Genomic DNA, 18,147 nt, shown 5'->3' on the forward strand with positions numbered 1-18,147 from the left:
GGGGAACAGTTGTTGTTGGGGGTTAACTGCCTTGCTAAAGGGAAGAAGGGCAGATTTCAACCACCAAGCTACCTGACACCCCCAAATACATATTATAATAATGTACACCGCCTTATTGCCTAATAAGGTATACCAACTTATTGTATGCCAACAATGGGATTTACACAGGGTTTTAGGAAACTCATATACTTCTGTAATCATCATTGAAGGTACACAAATGTAATTGAACAGGAATGACATTTAATCTCATGGGTGGCTAAAAATAACTATCTGAAAGCCACGCCCCTACTAAACTATGCCTCCAGTCTTCTGATCTGAACGGCTGGGTCATATCTCAATAACCCAGCACCAATAACCCAGCATCAATAACCCAGCAGTTTCTAAAGAAAACAACACAACTAAGTGACCCAACGCCTGCAACTCAGCAGTTGAGTCAACCAAACAACCCAGCATTTTTTAGAGTGCAACTGCCAGTTCATTCCATACCCCCAATATAACCGTTAGTGCTTGCAATAGAGAATAGTGAACTTGTTGTTAACCTGTCAACGCTACACCTGACCTGATACTGACACCCATAGAACAAACACACACGCACACACACACACAGATACATACAGACACAGAGGAGCAAAAGCATGTGTTATAAGAAGGTAAAAGTGGTTAAACATTAATAAAGATGGGTGGGGGCATCAAGATTGTACCGTCAACCTTCGAGGATCGGCATTCAGAGAAGAAAAAGGGTGAACAGGAGGAGGGGAGGTGGGGGAAGTGAAAGCGCAAAGGAGCGAAGTAAGGCAGAGCTCATTCAGTGGGATTGTTGAGCACAGAGCTCCACGGATTACTGTGATAGAAATCTGTCTGTTTGGTTTCTGGTGCTGCTCTCGCTCATGCCCTGGACCCACTGAAGGCTTGCATTTCAGCAGTCGAACATCTCTGAAGCGGATGCGCGAGACTCGGAGAAGGGAGAAGAAGAGAGACAAACTTATTTTCCAATAACTCTGAGATTGAATACAAAGGTGAGAGGCAATTATTATCATGTATGCACATTACATGTTTATAGGACATACACTTTTGGCAAAAGTGGGGAGGATAATAATAATAAAAATAATTCTTGCAGTAGGCCTAATAATACATGATAAACTATAATAATGATGATCAGCACATGGTAATTAATTATATAGGCTACCTAATTATTCTAATTCTAATTGTTATCATTATTACAATTATTGTCACTATCATCATTACTATTATTATTATTAATGCTTCTTTACACATACTTAAAGTAAAGTCGCAATGTGGTTAGCTATCAAAAGGTCAAAATGTTCATATACTGCAATTATAAGAGCGTGGTCAGGATCAAAGTGTTGGAGCTCGCTCCTCCTGAAAACAATAGACTGCGCTTCACATTACCGGCGTGGGCAAAACAGGTGCATGTGGACACAATTTTAGGCAGCACAGCAATCTGCACTCTCTCTAGACTCCAAAGAACACTTCACAATTGCTACATTGTCTTCATATTGTTTTATATCATAAATTATTGACCTGCAACTAGTAAAAGGAACAGTAGGGTAACAAGTCCCCCCCACAACCGTAATTGTCACAAAAAACACATTATGTCACAAAACTAAATTTGAACACTCCCTGCAGCCACTGCTCTTGCACAACTAAAAATGTTATCTGTCTCATCTACATTTTTTAAGTCACCAACAAAACAATTCTAAGGTAAATTCTAAGGAAAAAGTTATATGTATAATCTAATTAAATTAGATCTATAAAAGTGTTATATATATCTATATATACAGTATATACCATTAGGGGAGCCTAAAGGTAAAGAACCCACTTGTTTAGCGATAAACATTGAATTATATTTTTAATAAAGCAGTACAATTTAAGGTGAGTGCAAGTCAACTGTCCTTAAATTAGAATTGTCCAAATCATTACCCCGGTACTTGGGAAACACACCCCTTTTCCAAAAACATTAGAACTAAAACGTTAGCCACTTATTTCCCTTCATAGTTTGTTTGCCTACGCATGACCATCATCCACATACCACATTTTTACCAAACTTTGCTTGTGTCAGTAACTGGACATTGGTTTTAGGGGGAGCTGGTTACCCCACGTTACCCTAAGATTCAAGGTGTGCTTCTGTCATAAAACACTTATCTTGTCTACTACTGAGGAGGCAATGTTTGCATACAGACAATGTGTGGTAATTACGTACAGATATATCTTGCATCTGGGCTTCTAATCCCGTTAATATAATTTCTCTACCAAACGGCTCCGTGCCTTTGTGCCAAAGCGCACATTTTTCACGAGCTGCATCGTATCTGCTTTGCCGCAAGGCATTCCCACACGCGTGCCTGTAGGTATCCTGCCAGGTCTTCTCAACGCAAGCCAGAGAGGACTACGATGAAGAGAGATCATTGTTGTTTTAGTGTTTTAGGTGTTAGCTTTTCTATCGTTCATTCTGTATCTTATCAATAGTTTACAACACAGCCATATCCGGTGCGTAAATCGTAAAAAGAAACGTGTTCGGTAACATAGTTATCTTGTGGTGTCGTGTTATCAACAGTGGTTTGTTGTGAGCGATGAAGCCATTTTTCTAGTCCCTGGTCTGTTGTTACTGTAGAGAGGTGCATGCTCATCAAACCATCATTTGAGTTAAATGTTCACTGTTTTCACAATTGTCAACTTCCTCTAGGAGCGTTTAAAATATTTGTTTTGGGGATATTCTCCTGATATCTAAATTCATGGTTTGTATTTAACTGATAGTCTACTTTCGATAAGGACCCTTATCAGTACTTACCATACTTAATCAAGCAAAAATTCATTCCAAAATCATGGCCATTAATATGGAGTTGGTTCCCCTTTGCTGCTATAACAGCTTCCACTCTTCTGGGAAGGCTTTCCACTAGATGTTGGAATATTGCTGAGGGGACTTGCTTCCATTCAGCCACAAGAGCATTAGTGAGGTCGGGCACTGATGTTGGGCGATTAGGATTAGCTCACGGTCAGTGTTCCAATTCAGACCAAAGGTGTTTGATGGGGTTGAGGTCAGGGCTCTGTGCAGGCCAGTCAAGTTCTTCCACACCGATCTACACAAACCATTTCTGTATGGACCTTGCTTTGGGCACAGGGGCAGTCTCATGCTGAAACAGGAAAGGGCCTTTCCCAAACTTTTGCCACAAAATTGGAAGCACAGGATCGTCTAGAATGTCATTGTATAATGTAGCTTTCCACCACTCCTGCCGATGCTTGGCATTGCGCACAGTGATCTTAGGCTTGTGTGCAGCTGCAGTTTTAGGGGCTCCCGAGTGGCGCAGCGGTCTAAGGCACTGCATATCAGTCCAAGAGGTGTCACTACAGACCCTGGTTCAATTCCAGGCTGTATCACAGCTGGCTGTGATTGGGAGTCCCATAGGGCGGTGCACAATTGGCCCAGTGTTGTTAGGGTTTGGCTGGGGTAGGCCATCATTGTAAATAAGAATCTGTTCTTAACTGACTTCCCTGGTTAAATAAACAGTTATTGTGCTGAAGTTCCTTCCAGAGGCAGTTTGGAACTCAGTAGTGTGTATTGCAACCAACGACAGATCATTTTTACACACTACGTGCTTTAGCACTCGGCAGTCTCGTTCTGTGAGCTTGTGTGGCCTACCACTTCGCAGCTGAGTGGTTGTTGCTCCTAGATGTTTCCACTTGACAATAACAGCACTTAGAGTTGACCGGGGCAGCTCTAGCAGGGCAGAAATTTGATGAACTGACTTGTTGGAAAGGTGACATCAAATGACGGTGCCACGTTGAAAGTCACTGAGCTCTTCTACTGCCAATGTTGTCTATGGAGATTGCATGGCGGTGTGCTCGATTTTATACACCTGTCAGCAATGGGTGTGGCTGAAATAGCTGAATCCACAAATTTGAAGAGGTGTCCACATACTTTTGTATATATAGTGTAATTGATTTGTATTCTTTCTTCTACATGTCCTATTTTTTGGTTATTTTTATTTATTTTATAAGTTAAGGCATGTGCCTTGTTATTTCACTGATGATGTTAGATTGCTCATTCCGTAGCTGACCCTGTCAATATATGTAAAGATAAAGTCACTTTTTGTCTTGACCTATGCACTTCATGAATGTTTACCCTAATATTTAGTGGGAATAACATGTTCATTTTCCTTTTGTGCAAGTTGCCAAATGTTCACATTTTGTGAAGTTGGAAGTGGTATATATTCACCACCCCTTCCTTGAACCAATTACTTCACCCCCCATACCCCCTGCCCCCACTTCCCGTCAATTACACACACATGCACACACACACTATCGTCACCATGGAAACATACTCTCTTGGCACTTGATTGCATTCACATTATTCTCACAGCCTGTCATTTGAACAAAACCAGAGGACATGTTTCCAGATGTAACGTCAATCGCTGCCTGATTGATGGTGGTGATCGTCAAAACCGGCAGAGGGGGTGTCTCTGTCAGGACTACAGGGGCTTTGATAAGAAGACTATTAATGAATATTTCATCCTCCAGTGGGAGTCAGTCTGTAAGGACTGTGGGTGGCTGGAGATGTATGTGATAAATGTCCTCAGGCCAGGATCTGGTGAAATGTGGCCTTGTGTAATTGGAAGGAGAATATGGAGTGGTAAAGTGTCCATGCAACTAATATGTTCTGTCCTGAGCCCGGAGGCTGCTCTCCTATACTACAGCACTCGCTGGCTGCTGTCGTACATGAATGAATACACAGCAGTCATTCGGGGAGAGCTTAATGTACTGTATGCTCAAGTGCACAGTGTGCCATTTCATGTGTGTATCTGGACAGGGATTGGTTTGTCAACAGCCATTTACAATAATCTACATGAATGTGTTTCTGTTATATCCTTGTCGTTTAGTATTGTCTTTATTGGTGACTCCATGTGAAAGTCCAGAGGAGGAGAAGGAGATGTACAGTGCTCATTGATTTTGTCATTTCCTAGAGGACACTCTTGGTCTGATTGTAGTATCTGAGGTTAGTCAGTTAATCTGGGAAAAGGAGCTGCATTACTCTGAGTCTATCAGAGATTATGCAGAATCCTTCCTGGATTATGCCGTGTATTGTCTATGGTGATCTGTTGAGGAACAAAAGAAAACTCAAGAAGACAAATATGAAGTGGAAGGGGACTGATAAAATCTCAACATGGGTAAAATAGGTTCTCAGTGGTGTTTTTATTTAAAAAAATAGGTCACGTTAAATGGTTTTTAGCCCAAGAGACATGAGATCAACATTGAATGGCTTTGATGGTGCCCAGTTATACACACACACACACACACACACGCGCACACATGCATACACACACACACACACACACACACACTAGACACAAAGTTAAACCCTGGAGGGGTGCTGAAGCCATATTTATCAGAATCTATTATCTGAAACATCTGTGAAGACATGTTAGTTTAATTATGGTACATATCACTCAAGGTACAAGGTCTGTGTATGTACCGTATGTGTGTGCACAGTATGTGTGTGTGTGTGTGTAGAGATGTGCTAACCAAGGCAGATTGTGAATATCGCCCGGAATAGGGAGTAGCTGCTCAAAATAAACAAAACATACAATCTTATATGCTTTGTTTGCCCTAATTGATAGATACACTATATATACAAAAGTATGTGGACACCCCTTCAAATTAGTGAATTCAGCTATTTCAGCCACACCGGTTGCTGACAGGTGTATACAATCGAGCACACAACCATGCAATCTCAATAGACAAACATTGTCAGTGGAATGGCCTTACTGAAGAGCTCAGTTACTTTAAAGGTGACACCGTCATAGGATGCCACCTTTCCAACAAGTCAGTTTGTCTGCCCTGCTAGAGCTGCCCCGGTCAAGTGCTGCTATTGTGAAGCGGAAACGTCTAGAAGCAACAACGGCTCAGCCACAAAGTGGTAGGCACACAAGTTTACTGAACAGGACCGCTGAGTGCTGAAGCATGTAGCACATAAAAATCCTCTGTTCCAAACTGCCTCTGGAAGCAACGTATGCACAAGAACTGTTCGCCAAGAGCTTCATGAAATGGGTTTCCATGGCCGAGCAGCCAGACACAAGCCTAAGATCACCATGCGCAATGCCAGGCGTCGGCTGGAGTGGTGTAAAGCTCGCCGCCATTGGACTCCGGAGCAGTGGAAACACGTTTTCACGCCAGATGGTGGATTGGAGTTAACCAATAAACATGAAACAAATCAAATAACTGAAACTGCCTTCACGCTGGTGCAGATGTTGTACTAGAAAGACTAGTAAACATTTACATCAATAATAGGTTATCCACATGGGGTAGACCACAAAGAGTATTTCATATATTATTATAACAGCCAGGCTTGATTGCATGGCAAAAATTACTCACATTTGAGTGTGTGTGTGAGTGTTTGTGTGTGTGAATGTGTGTGGGCTTGAGAGTGAGAAATGATCCTCACAGCTCATTGTTCTGAAATATGATTTGTTCTGACACCTTGCTCTGTATTGTCATCCAGATGCTTTACAGTGTAACAGAATCCTCACTGGAGAATGGAGTTCAGCTAGAATGGAGGGATGTGAAACACTTTCATTTTCCGGCAGCGGAGGAGAGAACTTTTCATTTGAGAGAGAGAGTCCGGGAGAGAGGGAACAGAGAGTGATCTATCAGGTATTTTCTTTGGAGGAGCGAAATGGGTAGAGGGGTAATAGTAGTAGTAATGGTGGTGGGTAGATAGACAGTAGGGCATTGTGTGCTGCTGAGAGGATGAGAGACTGAGCCTTTGAGGGGGTCACAGGGCAGTGCCAGCCTCCTGGACGTCAGGCATCTGTTACTTGTCACCAGGCAGCCAGGCTAGGGGAAGTCAACCTCTATCTGCTGCTTCTCTGAGACCCAGCCAGCACTGGAGGAGACTGCTACTGAGAAAGAGAGGGAGATGAGAGAGAGAGACAGAGAAAAAGAGATAGAGGGTTTAGGGGGCAGGGAAGAATTTAAAAAAAGAGACAGTTAAATATGCAGAATAGGGTCAGAGGAGCGAAGGACGGAAAGCGAAGATGAGAGTGTGCGTGTGTGTGTGTGTGTGTGTGTGTGTGTGTGTGTGTGTGCATGTGTGTGTGTGTGTGTGTGTGTGTGTGTGTGTGTGTGTGTGTGTGTGCATGTGTGTGTCTTTGTGTGGCTCCATTCATAGGGCTTCACTGTGGGCTCGCTGCCATTCTGTAGCATCTAGCACTTGAGTAATCCCCCTGGGAACATACAGAAGCTGCCAAAGTACCATCCAGATCCTTCTCAAACTGTTCACCATCCTCTTCTCTCTGTCTCTCCCTCTACTATCCCTGTCTAGCTCTCTGTTTCTTCCACCACTCTCCCCTGCCTTACTCTCTGTCGCTCCCTTTTCTAGCCCCTGTCTATCGGTCTGTCTTTTCCTCTACTCTTACCTGTTTCTTATCTCCTGTCTTTTTGCTTCATCATCCCATCTGTTTATGCCTCTCTCGCTCCCTCTCTTCTCATCTCCTTCCCTGTCTTCCTCACTCTTTCCCCTGGTCCTTCAATTTCATCAATCCATTGCTTTTCCCTTTTACTCTCTCTTCCTTTTTCCCTCACTACCACTTTCCTTATCCTTATCTCTAGAATATGCTACTACAGATATAGGATCTTAATTTCGTCCACCCTGTTGCAAGATACATTTCCAATGCAGGAAATTTAAAATGTGTAGTGTATTTGAGATTTAAAAAGGCTTCTGAAGTTTGAAATTTCAGACTTGATTTTCCCTCTACGAAAAATGTATCACCCCCTACACAAATGTACATTAATTATAATCCACATAATAATTCACATTTCCTGTTGCTGCAGGATTATTTTCCTTCAGCAAACTGGCTCAAATTTAGATCCTACATCTGTATTCCAATCTGCTTCATATGACTCCCTTTTCTAAAGGATACTTACTCTTTTCGCCACTGTAGTCCTCCCTGTAACTCCAGTGTTTCAGTCGTCAGTGAGCTGAGAGAGAATGAGACCCTATTCCCATGGGTTGGACAAACAAAAGCCTCCTTCCTTGCTCTCTTCATTTCTGTTTGACTGCACCAGAACAGACACACTGGTATTCACCAGCCTGCCTACCCGCCTGCCTGTACGCCCATAGATCTCCGCTGGTCATAGCGAAAACAAATTCTCTAATTTAGAATAACTTTTGGGTCCCTGCAGATAGTCTGTGTAGTGTTGTTAGTTGCAGTTCCAAAGGGAAAATAATATAGTCCTGAGTGTGTTTTCATGGCTGTTTGCTGTTTCTTTTCCTCGCCTTCTCTCGGCAGTTGGATACTGCCTTGAATAATCAATTTCCTGAGGCTTGCTTTCAGTGTTTGCTAGATTATCATAAACTGTGCTTCTAGGAAAGATGAATGGCATTACAGATCACAACTCTAAATATATTCTGATAACGTGATCTATCGCATAAACAAGCTATTTAGGTTTTATCTTCCCTGGTTTGGTGCTCAGGAGAGGGGCAAAGTACACAGGTGGACATCTGTCACATGGACATGTTGTATTTCCTTTACTTCGACAGGAAAAATACACACGTTTTCCTTGGGCATGTACACTGAGTGTAGAAAACATTAAGAACACCTTCCTAATATTGAGTTGAACCCCCATCCCCCCTCCCTCAGAACAGCCTCAATTTGTCGAGGCATGGACTCCACAAGGTTTTGAAAGCATTCCACAGCGATGCTGACCCATGTTGACTCCAATGCTTACTACAGTTGTGTCAAGTTGGCTGGATGTCCTTTGGGTGGTGGACCATTCTTGATACACACTGGAAACTGTGAAAAACCCGGCAGCGTTGCAGACACAAACTGGATGCGCCTGGAACCTACTACCCTACCCGTTCAAAGTCACTTATATATTTTGTCTTGCCCATTCACCCTCTGAATGGCACACTAACACAATCCATGTAATTGTATCAAGGCTTAAAAATCCTTCTTTAACCTGTCTCCTCCCCTTCATCTACACTGATTGAAGTGGATTTAACAAGTGGCATCAATAAGGGATCATAGCTTTCACCTGGATTCACCTGGTCAGTCTATGTCATGGAAAGAGCAGGTGTTCTTAATGTTTTATACTCTGCCTTAGTAGTCTGCCTTAGCTGAACATGATAGTAACGTTCAGTGAAATTGAAAGGCTGCCCCTTGAATTCAGTCCAACTGTCACGACTTCCGCCGAAGTCGGTCCCTCTCCTTGTTCGGGCGGCGTTCGGCGGTCGACGTCACTGGCCTTCTAGCCACCGCCGATCCACTTTTCATTTTTCATTAGTTTTGTCTTAGTCTTACACACCTGGTTTCACTCACCCAATTACCTTTTTATTATTTAACCCTCTGTTCCCCATGTTTGTTTGTGAGTGATTGTTCTTTGTAAATCGGTCCGTTATTTGTGGGCTCGTATATTTGCCTTGTATTTTTGTATTTTGAGTAAAGTACGTTGATTACGCATTTCTGCTGTCCTGCGCCTGACTCTCTACACCAGCTACACACAGGACATTACACCAACATGCTTTCCTATTTACAGTTTGTAGGATAGCTGATAACGGCCAAAGCCAAACTAAGAGTTCAATGTCAGTCTGTCATGTCCCGTTCAAAAACGGAGATAGCTAGCTAAATGAATCTGGTTATGGAGTCCTAACAAACTCTTTCAGATCAAACTGCACAAGATGGACAAAATGTATACATTTTTCTCACATAGATTGTTTGCGTCAGACCCAACTTTGTACTGTACCTGTGTATTGGTCAACATTTCTGTTTTAGTGGAATCTCACTGCAATCTAAATGGTTTCAAGATTTCAAGTGCGCTTCTTTTGAAAGGCATCCCGTCGTGTGACTTAGATAACCATCATCTCAAGGACGGAAGTCCAAGATTAGTATTTGTATGGAGGGGTGGCGGGGGTGTGCTGGGGGCTAGTACAGGCCAGGGAAGTGTTATGGTGGTCAGCATTCCCCCCACTTTCTCAAGCGCTCTCTCCAAACCCTAAACCACCCACAATCCTCTTGGCACCCGCTCCAGCGGAATTCAGGTCAGCGGGGAGGGAGTCACGAAAGGGCCCACGGAAGGGTTGATGAAGTGGGGGTGCTGGAATGGGGTAATGGAGGGGAGGGGGCACACTTTTTGTTCCCTCTCTTGGCACCAATGCCCATGCCACTGAGAACAATCTCCCATTGTGGGGCAACAAAAGAATGATCATAATTAAAGCACAATTAAGGAATCATTAAAACAAATGGAAGACCTCATCCAAACAATTGTCCCAATATGCACCACGTCAGATTCCGAGCAGCCATCAGATGTACACAGCATTGAGAGTGTGCATTGTTTTTGGCACTCATACTCTTTTACACATCAGCATCCTCCTAAACATACACTGTCACACAGTCACAAACCAAGCATGTGAGCATTTCTGTTGGTGAGTACCAGATGTTGTTGGGAATTACAGAAGATTGGTTGGAGTTAAATGTCATAAATCCAAAGCCAAGTATCTGTCTAAAAACAGATACTTTCCAGCATTTACATGTTTGCATGAGGCCTCCTGGTGATATTCAGTAGAGTGAGTGGATTTCATTGCAGACAGTAGGAACCCAGTTCCACTTGGCCATCCTCTCTCTCTCCAGTGAAACCACTCCACTCCTTCGCAGGGAACAATGGCGGTGTCTCCACAGCCACTTGGGAGCTGTAGAAAAATTATCTGCCAAACAGTATCGCTGAGACTTCTCTCCACCGCTGTGGTCTAAGTTGGTAGCAAATGGATAGTGAAAATACACACCCTTCTCCTCCTCCATCAACCTCCCTGCTCCATCGCTCCCCTTATTTCTCTTCCTTTCCTCCCTTTTCTCTCCCCCCAAATCCTCAATTTAGAGCCTTAATGGGCCTGTGAGGCAGGTTTGTGTGCTGCTTTGTGCAGCCCAGGGGGATCGGTGGGCATTAATGTCCCTCTTGACTATGTAAATAGCCCGGGCTGTGGGAGCGCAGAGCTGAGCTGCTGCTGCTTAATCGCAGAGAGCTCCATCACTTTCAGACACTCCGGGAGCCAAAAGGGGGACATGCATGAGAACTTCAGCACCAAGGACAATGGCCTCACTCTGAAGAGTAACCTCAACGACCTGCGCCCACTTCCCTCTCCTTCCGGAGGACCCCCCTTTCCCTCTTTTTACCCATACCCCTCTCCCCTCGCTCCCCGAACCCCTAATACTCCCCTATCATCCCTACCCCTCAGCCCTCAACCTTCCTCTCCTGCCCCTCCTCCCCTCCCCGCCCCCCATCCCTCAGCCTATCCCCAAGCTGAGCCGATGGAGCATACAGCCATGTTTTGTTTACCTCACCGCTTGTCCAGTGGAACACACAGCTATCCCCTTCATCGCCTGTTTGTCAGCCCCCCTTTCAGAACTAAAAGAGGATAGAGTGAAAAAAAGAAGAAAAAAAGAAAAAAACAGAGGAAACAATTAAAAACCTCTTGTGAACCCTGCAATATAGCGGTTTCCCAGCCCTGGGGCCTGTGAACTAACTTGGAGGACTCTAAAGTGGCCCATTATTCCAGCAAGGGTGGCGTGTTCCAAGAGCGCCAGGCCTCAATGGCTGACCAACACAGATGGGGTTTTGTTCCTGGCTTCTTGGCTCACCACACCATGCACTGGTTAATTAGGACCTGCATTCATTTATCTATCTATCCATCTATCTGTGTATCTCTCCATCTGTCCACCTTCAGTAGGCCTCCCTCTCTGTCCAAACCGTGCACATTTCACCTGTCATTATTAGATGGATTATTAGACACATTTGGAATTGACAAGTGTATCATTGTGTGCTGCTGTGAGCACATAGTGTCTACTGTACATCAGAGTAGGGAGTGCCAATGAGAGCAGCTAAATGTGTTGTCTCCCTTCTCCCAACAACTGTTGAGATGTGCAGGGCCCTCCAGGACAAGTATTAGCCCTCTGTGATGTATATTCTCCTTTGTTTATGTGTTCCACAGGAGATGAGAACTGTTGGCTTATGCTGATACAACAGCAGTTAGTCCTTGATGAGAGGAATGCACAGTTTTTTACGGTATAGGCTATTGGCCTCTTATGATAGTTGGATGGTTTGAGTGTAGATGGGGTGTGAATGGTTCTCATAATGGCCTATAATGTGCAGATGTACTTGACATGTCTCTCGCAGTTAAGGACCTTTCAAAACTTGTGTGGGTCTGCTGTAGCCTAGGTTTTGTGGCTTCTGTAATTAGTGGGAAGCAAATAACGTTGACTTCCTCCGATATGAATCTATTGTAATCATATCGTATTTTGCACCAACTCCCCTCCCTGGGCTTGGGCCTTTACTAATATATCTGTCTGTGTTAAAAACACCGAGCTAACACGGTGAGATAAGTGTAGTTGTGTCGAACGCACAAGCAGGCCCGTAATGATGGTGAATGAAGAGACAAGACAAACGTGAAGGCAGGAAATCACTAGGGTCTTTCTGATTCAGATGTCATAGATGTTATGTTAGAAATCAATTACACACTGTTTTGTTGCAGAACAACTCAAACTTTCCATAGAAGGTTGCTGTCTTTAACTCACTGAGGGTCTGACAGTTGGGAGAACAGCACAGGGAATCATACAAACGGGGATTGATTCTTAGGCTGGTGTATTTGGGGGAATTTTAGATTTGTGCCTCAGACCTCGGCTCAAGGGTATAACACACCCTTAGAGGATTCCCTGAGCGTGAATTTGGGGATTACATATACAGTATCAGACACTTGATGGGAGAAATACCTGTAGGTAAATGTAAGTAATTATGATGGACTCCCACTGGTAGTAGGCTCGTTGACATAAATGAGTGGGAAGAAGCTGTCCAGTCTCTCTCTCTCTCTCTCTCTCTCTCTCTCTCTCTCTCTCTCTCTCTCTCTCTCTCTCTCGCTCTCTTGCTCTCTCACTCACACACAAACACACACACACACACACACACACACACACACACACACACACACACACACACACACACACACACACACACACACACACACACACACACACACAACAGCATTCCATAACTGCGTGAGGCTGCAGAAATATCTACACTGTTTGACAAAACATGCGCCGAATCATGACGTGGAAAGAAAAACAATGAACCGGGGACCAGCCCTCAAGGGCATTTCACATGTGCAGCAGGCGGCAATAGGCTACCCAGTCTCCATCACAACAACACATTCAATATGCCAGTACTGTAGATGATATGCCTATTCCTATACAGTGAGTCTTCGGGCCTATTGCCTACTGTACACTATAAAATCCTGTATGGTGTTTGCCATCATTGTTTTTCATGTAAAATTCCTCTGTTTTCACTGGAGGTTTTGTGCAGCCAGAGCCAGATGGGGTTCTGAAAGAACAGCAGGCGGTCATCCCGCTCAACGTGGTTCTGAAACGACAGCAAATTTGGCGTGCCAAAGTAGGCACTGAAAAAAAGTAGCCATAAAGCACAGGCTTTCAAATGCCAAGCAAATCGTGCTTACCTGCAAGCCCTAGGGCCCTACTTCAAAAGACTAGACAAAAGGAGCACTTTCTCATTTGGTATATAAATTGTCGTTATGTACTGTATGTCCCCAATGTTTGTTTGAATTGAGTGGAAGTCACAGTGCTAGGCCAGTCATTAGTAAAACACTTAGGTCTGGTCCAGCAAGACTTTTCCCCAGCAGTGCAATAGGTTTATTAGTATGCTCTGCACTTGTTTGCTCAGTATCCATTCCAGTGTTCCAGATTTTTGGCAACAGGATCTTGGCTAAGAAAATGTATTTCTTACCCATGGGTATTCATTCAGACACATCAGCACAAGCAAGGCAATGGTCAGCAGGATAACCAGTGCTTATTACACAGATGCAGATAAAATACATTGTATAAAGAGATGTATAGATTAGAGAATGAGAAAGGAAGGAAGAAAGAGAGGAGATGAGTCTTCTGAGCAAAATCTTGCTACTCCACTGACAACTCTGTCACACTCTCCTGCATCCCTGATACCAGCCCTCCTCTCCCTCCCTCCTCTTCCTCCTCTCCCTCCCTCCTCTCCCTCCCTCCTCTCCTCTCCCTCCCCATCGGTGCTAGCTGGTATTGATCTGCATCCTGGTTTAACCTGTCTGGGCCAGTGGGACGCTTGCGTCCCACCCTAATCAACAGCCAGTGGAATCGCGTCGCGCTAAATGCAAAACCTCATAAATGCTATAACTTCAATTTCTCAAACATATGACTATTTTACACCGTTTTATAGATACACCTCTCCTGAATCGAACCACGTTGTCCGATTTCAAAAAGGCTTTACAGCAAAAGCAAAACATTAGATTATGTCAGCAGCGTACCCAGCCAGAAATAATCACACAGCCATTTTCAAAGCAACTAGCATGCATCACAAATACCCAAAACACAGCTAAATGCAGCACTAACCTTTGACAACCTTCATCAGATGACACTCCTAGGACATCATGTTACACAATACATGCATTTTTCATTCGATAAAGTTCATATTTATATATAAAAACAGCATTTTACATCGGCGCATGACGTTCAGAAAATCTTTTCCCTCAAATGCTGGTTTATTAGTGCTACAATTTACAAAATTACTATTCGAAAACATTGTTAACCTGTTAGGGCTAGGGGGCAGTATTTGCACGGCCAGATAAAAAACGGACCCGATTTAATCTGGTTACTACTCCTGCCCAGTAACTAGAATATGCATATATGATTTGGATAGGAAACACCCTAAAGTTTCTAAACTGTTTGAATGGTGTCTGTGAGTATAACAGAACTCATATGGCAGTCAAAACCCTGAGACAAATCCTGACAGGAAACTGAAATCTGATGTGTGGATATCACTTCAAACATTTGCCATTGAAACACACAGGGGCTTGTGAATCATTTAGCACTTCCTATGGCTTCCACTAGATGTCCCCAGTCTTTACAAAGTGGTTTGAGTCTCCTATGGTAGTAACTGACCCAAAGAGAGGCAGTGGCACTTGGTCACAGGGGATGGGCCATTACCATTGTGACGTCGGCGCCCATGACTACTCTCCCTTTTCGAAACGTTTTGAAAAACAATGCAACCGTCCCAATGGAATATTATTGAAGCCCTGGTTGAAAAAGCCCCTAAAGATTTATGTTATACAACATTTGACATGTTTGAACGAACTTAAATATATATTTTTTGCTCATTCCTGACGACAAGTCAGACGCACACGGTACATTTTCACTAGCCTTCAGAGCGCGCTAACACTATTGGGACATAAATTATTAACTTTTTTGAACAAAACTAGATTTGTTATGGACCTGGGATCCCAAGAAGTGCCTTCTGATAAAGATAATCAAAGGTAAGGTATTATTTACAATAGTATTTTTGATGGTTGATCGTTCCAAGTTGGCTCCAACATGTATAGCCTAGACTTTTATTCTGGGCATACCACATCGTTTATTGCAAAGTGTGATTTCCCAGTAAAGTTATTTTTAAATCTGGCATAGCGATGGCATTCAAGACATGTTAGTCTATCAGTCTTTGAATGACAATATTACATTTTAATAAATGTATTATCCAACATAGACACAGTGTCACAATTAGAGAGACACAATATAAAATGAATTCTTGATGCCCTCACTGTCAACATCTATTAGCCTGGTTCTGTTAGAGTTTACACGTGTTTACCAAGGAGTTAAGTATGTCACAGAACAGTGTGAATGTTCAGTCAACTCTTTCCACATAGTGTTGTACAACTACTGTGGTACTTGCTGTTTAGTGAGCATTACATTGTTTCTAGTCAGTAGATGACATATGGTGCTTCTGTAGGTAGGTATCTCTAGAGTAACGGTAGCAGTATGATATAAGTTGTGTCTTGAGGAATCTATGATAGAGTCTTTGGATACAGAGCAGCTGGTAGATGACAGAGACTGTCTGCACTAATGAAGCACATCCTGTATAAGGTTTGTATAGACATCCCGTGTATAGTGGATATCTCTGGATGTCTCTGGGTTATTGTGAAGCCTGTATATGAACCACAGGAGGCTGCTGAAGGGAGGACGGCTCATAATAATGGTTGGAACGGAGCGAATGGAACGGCATCACCACATGGAAATCATGTGTTTGATGTACTTTAAACCATTCCACTTATACCTTCCAGCCATTATTACGAGCCATCCTCCCCAATTAAGGTGCCACCAACGTTCTGTGATATGAACAGTTCAGCATGGAGCTGGATGTATTGACTGTGCGCTAGGTATTAGCATATACGGCTGCCAGTATATGGTATAATGTGCCTGTCTATGTGTGTGCCTGCACTTACGTGTGTCTGTATGTCAGTGTGGAGGAATGCTGTCTGTCTGGGGTGGTGTGAAGGCAAGAAAGGAGAGCACACTCTTAGAAACAAAGGTGCTATATAGAACAGTTATATATAGACAGACAGCATATAGACAGTTCTTCAGCTGTCCCCATAGGAGAACCCTTTGAAGAACCCTTTTTGGTTGCAGGTAAAACCCTTTTGGTTCCAGGTAGAACCCTTTTGGGTTCCATGTAGAACCCTTTCTACAGAGGGTTTTACATGGAAACCAAAATAGTTTTATCTGGAAACAAAAAAGGTTCTTCAAAGGGTTCTCCTATGGGGACAGCTGAAGAACCCTTTAAGGTTCTATATAGCACCTTGTTTTCTAAGAGTGTACTCTCCTTTCAGCCGAAAAAGCCTTTTGGAACGCTTTTTTCTAAGAGTGTAGAACCATACTGTGGGGTGAGGAGAGTAGAGTACAGGAGAGCTATGCTGGGTCTGAAGGGTTGTCCTCAGACTGGAGTGTTTAATTAGTAAAAGCACATTCATCCTCCCTAGTCCTCTTATTGGCAAATCCTGAGATATTGCAACCCTTTCGACTGGCCTTGTATGACCAGGACCAGACACAAGGAGATGATTGGCTATACAGGCATGTATGCTGCTGACTGTGTGTGTGTGTGTGTGTGTGTGTGTGTGTGTGTGTGTGTGTGTGTGTGTGTGTGTGTGTGTGTGTGTGTGTGTGTGTGTGTGTGTGTGTGTGTGTGTGTGTATCTGCACACATTATGTACATTAGAGAGTGTGGCATGTGACCCTAGTGAAGAATGAAACAGAAATTGTTTTCTAGATGCAATAATCTAATTTCACAGGGTGAGCCTTCTAACACAGATGTCAGCCTCTCCTGTAACCCCCAGACTGGATCCCTCTCAGATACAAATACACTTACAGTACATACTCAATCTCCACTTCAATTGGTTGCTTTAATCTGGCCTCTCTATGTTACACTTGAACCATCCACTCCCATTTTCCCCTTCACTCTCTTTCCATTATCGCTTACTCTCTCTCTTTCTCACCCCCTTTCTTTGTCTCCCTCCCTCTTCCAACACCCACACCTTCCCTCATTTTGTCCTCCTCCTCCCATCTCTATCTCCTGCCCCTCTCTTCCTCCACCCATCCATCTATCTCTCCCTCCCTCCTTTGCTCCCTCCTTCACCCCCTCCTTCGCTCCCTCTCATTCTGATAGATCAGTGCAGTGTAGCGGTGTAGGAGGGGGTGTGGTGGGCCTTCCTTCCGGATTTAATGAGCTCCTGTGGGGATCGGACTGAAGCCATCAAAAGCTGCGCTCCTCTCTTCTGTGCTGTACAGCCAGCTCTGTTAAACAGATGCGCCAGCACTAATGATAGCAGTGCTGCCTCATGCAAGCGTGAACGCAGGGATGGGGAAAAGTAGAGAAATGAGAGGAAAGAGAGAGGTGAGAATAGAGGTGGAGAGGCGCTCTAGCGTAGGAACATAGCCCCTCTCTGATTAGGCGGAGGGAACGAGGGAGAGATGGAGAGGGAGAAAAGGAAGGTGTGATGAGGGACATTCCTAGATTCGCTGCTGGCCTTTCATTCTGCAGCATTTTCATCCAAGGGAGGAAGTTGGAGAGAGGTGGAGAGGTGGAGGGATGTTTAGGAAGAGATGGAGAGAGGTGAGGAAGTGGAGAGGTGGTTGGTCGAGAGGTGGAGAGTGGTGGAGGGAGATGGACAACCCAGAAACCAAATCCTTGGGGTGTCTTTGTGAGAGCCAACAAAACCACAAGCTGAAAGCAGCATCAGACCATAAAAGACTGTAAGGGAGAGAAGCGTGAGAGATGGAAATTG

General features: G+C 43.8%; 1 protein-coding gene across 2 annotated transcripts in view; it reads left to right on the plus strand.

Moving 5' to 3' along the window:
• The first annotated feature begins 728 nt into the window (after positions 1-728).
• slc1a2b (solute carrier family 1 member 2b) overlaps positions 729-18,147 on the plus strand; it is a 41,117-nt gene continuing 23,698 nt past the window's right edge. The window contains exon 1 of one of the 2 annotated variants that reach the window (XM_029696664.1): positions 729-1,016. The gene's annotated coding sequence lies outside the window, so the exon portion shown is untranslated. The remainder of the gene's footprint in view (positions 1,017-18,147) is intronic. The other variant, XM_029696665.1, reaches the window with a different exon arrangement.

This window comes from Salmo trutta, chromosome 17 (genome assembly GCF_901001165.1).
Source record: "Salmo trutta chromosome 17, fSalTru1.1, whole genome shotgun sequence".
Taxonomy (NCBI): domain Eukaryota; kingdom Metazoa; phylum Chordata; class Actinopteri; order Salmoniformes; family Salmonidae; genus Salmo; species Salmo trutta.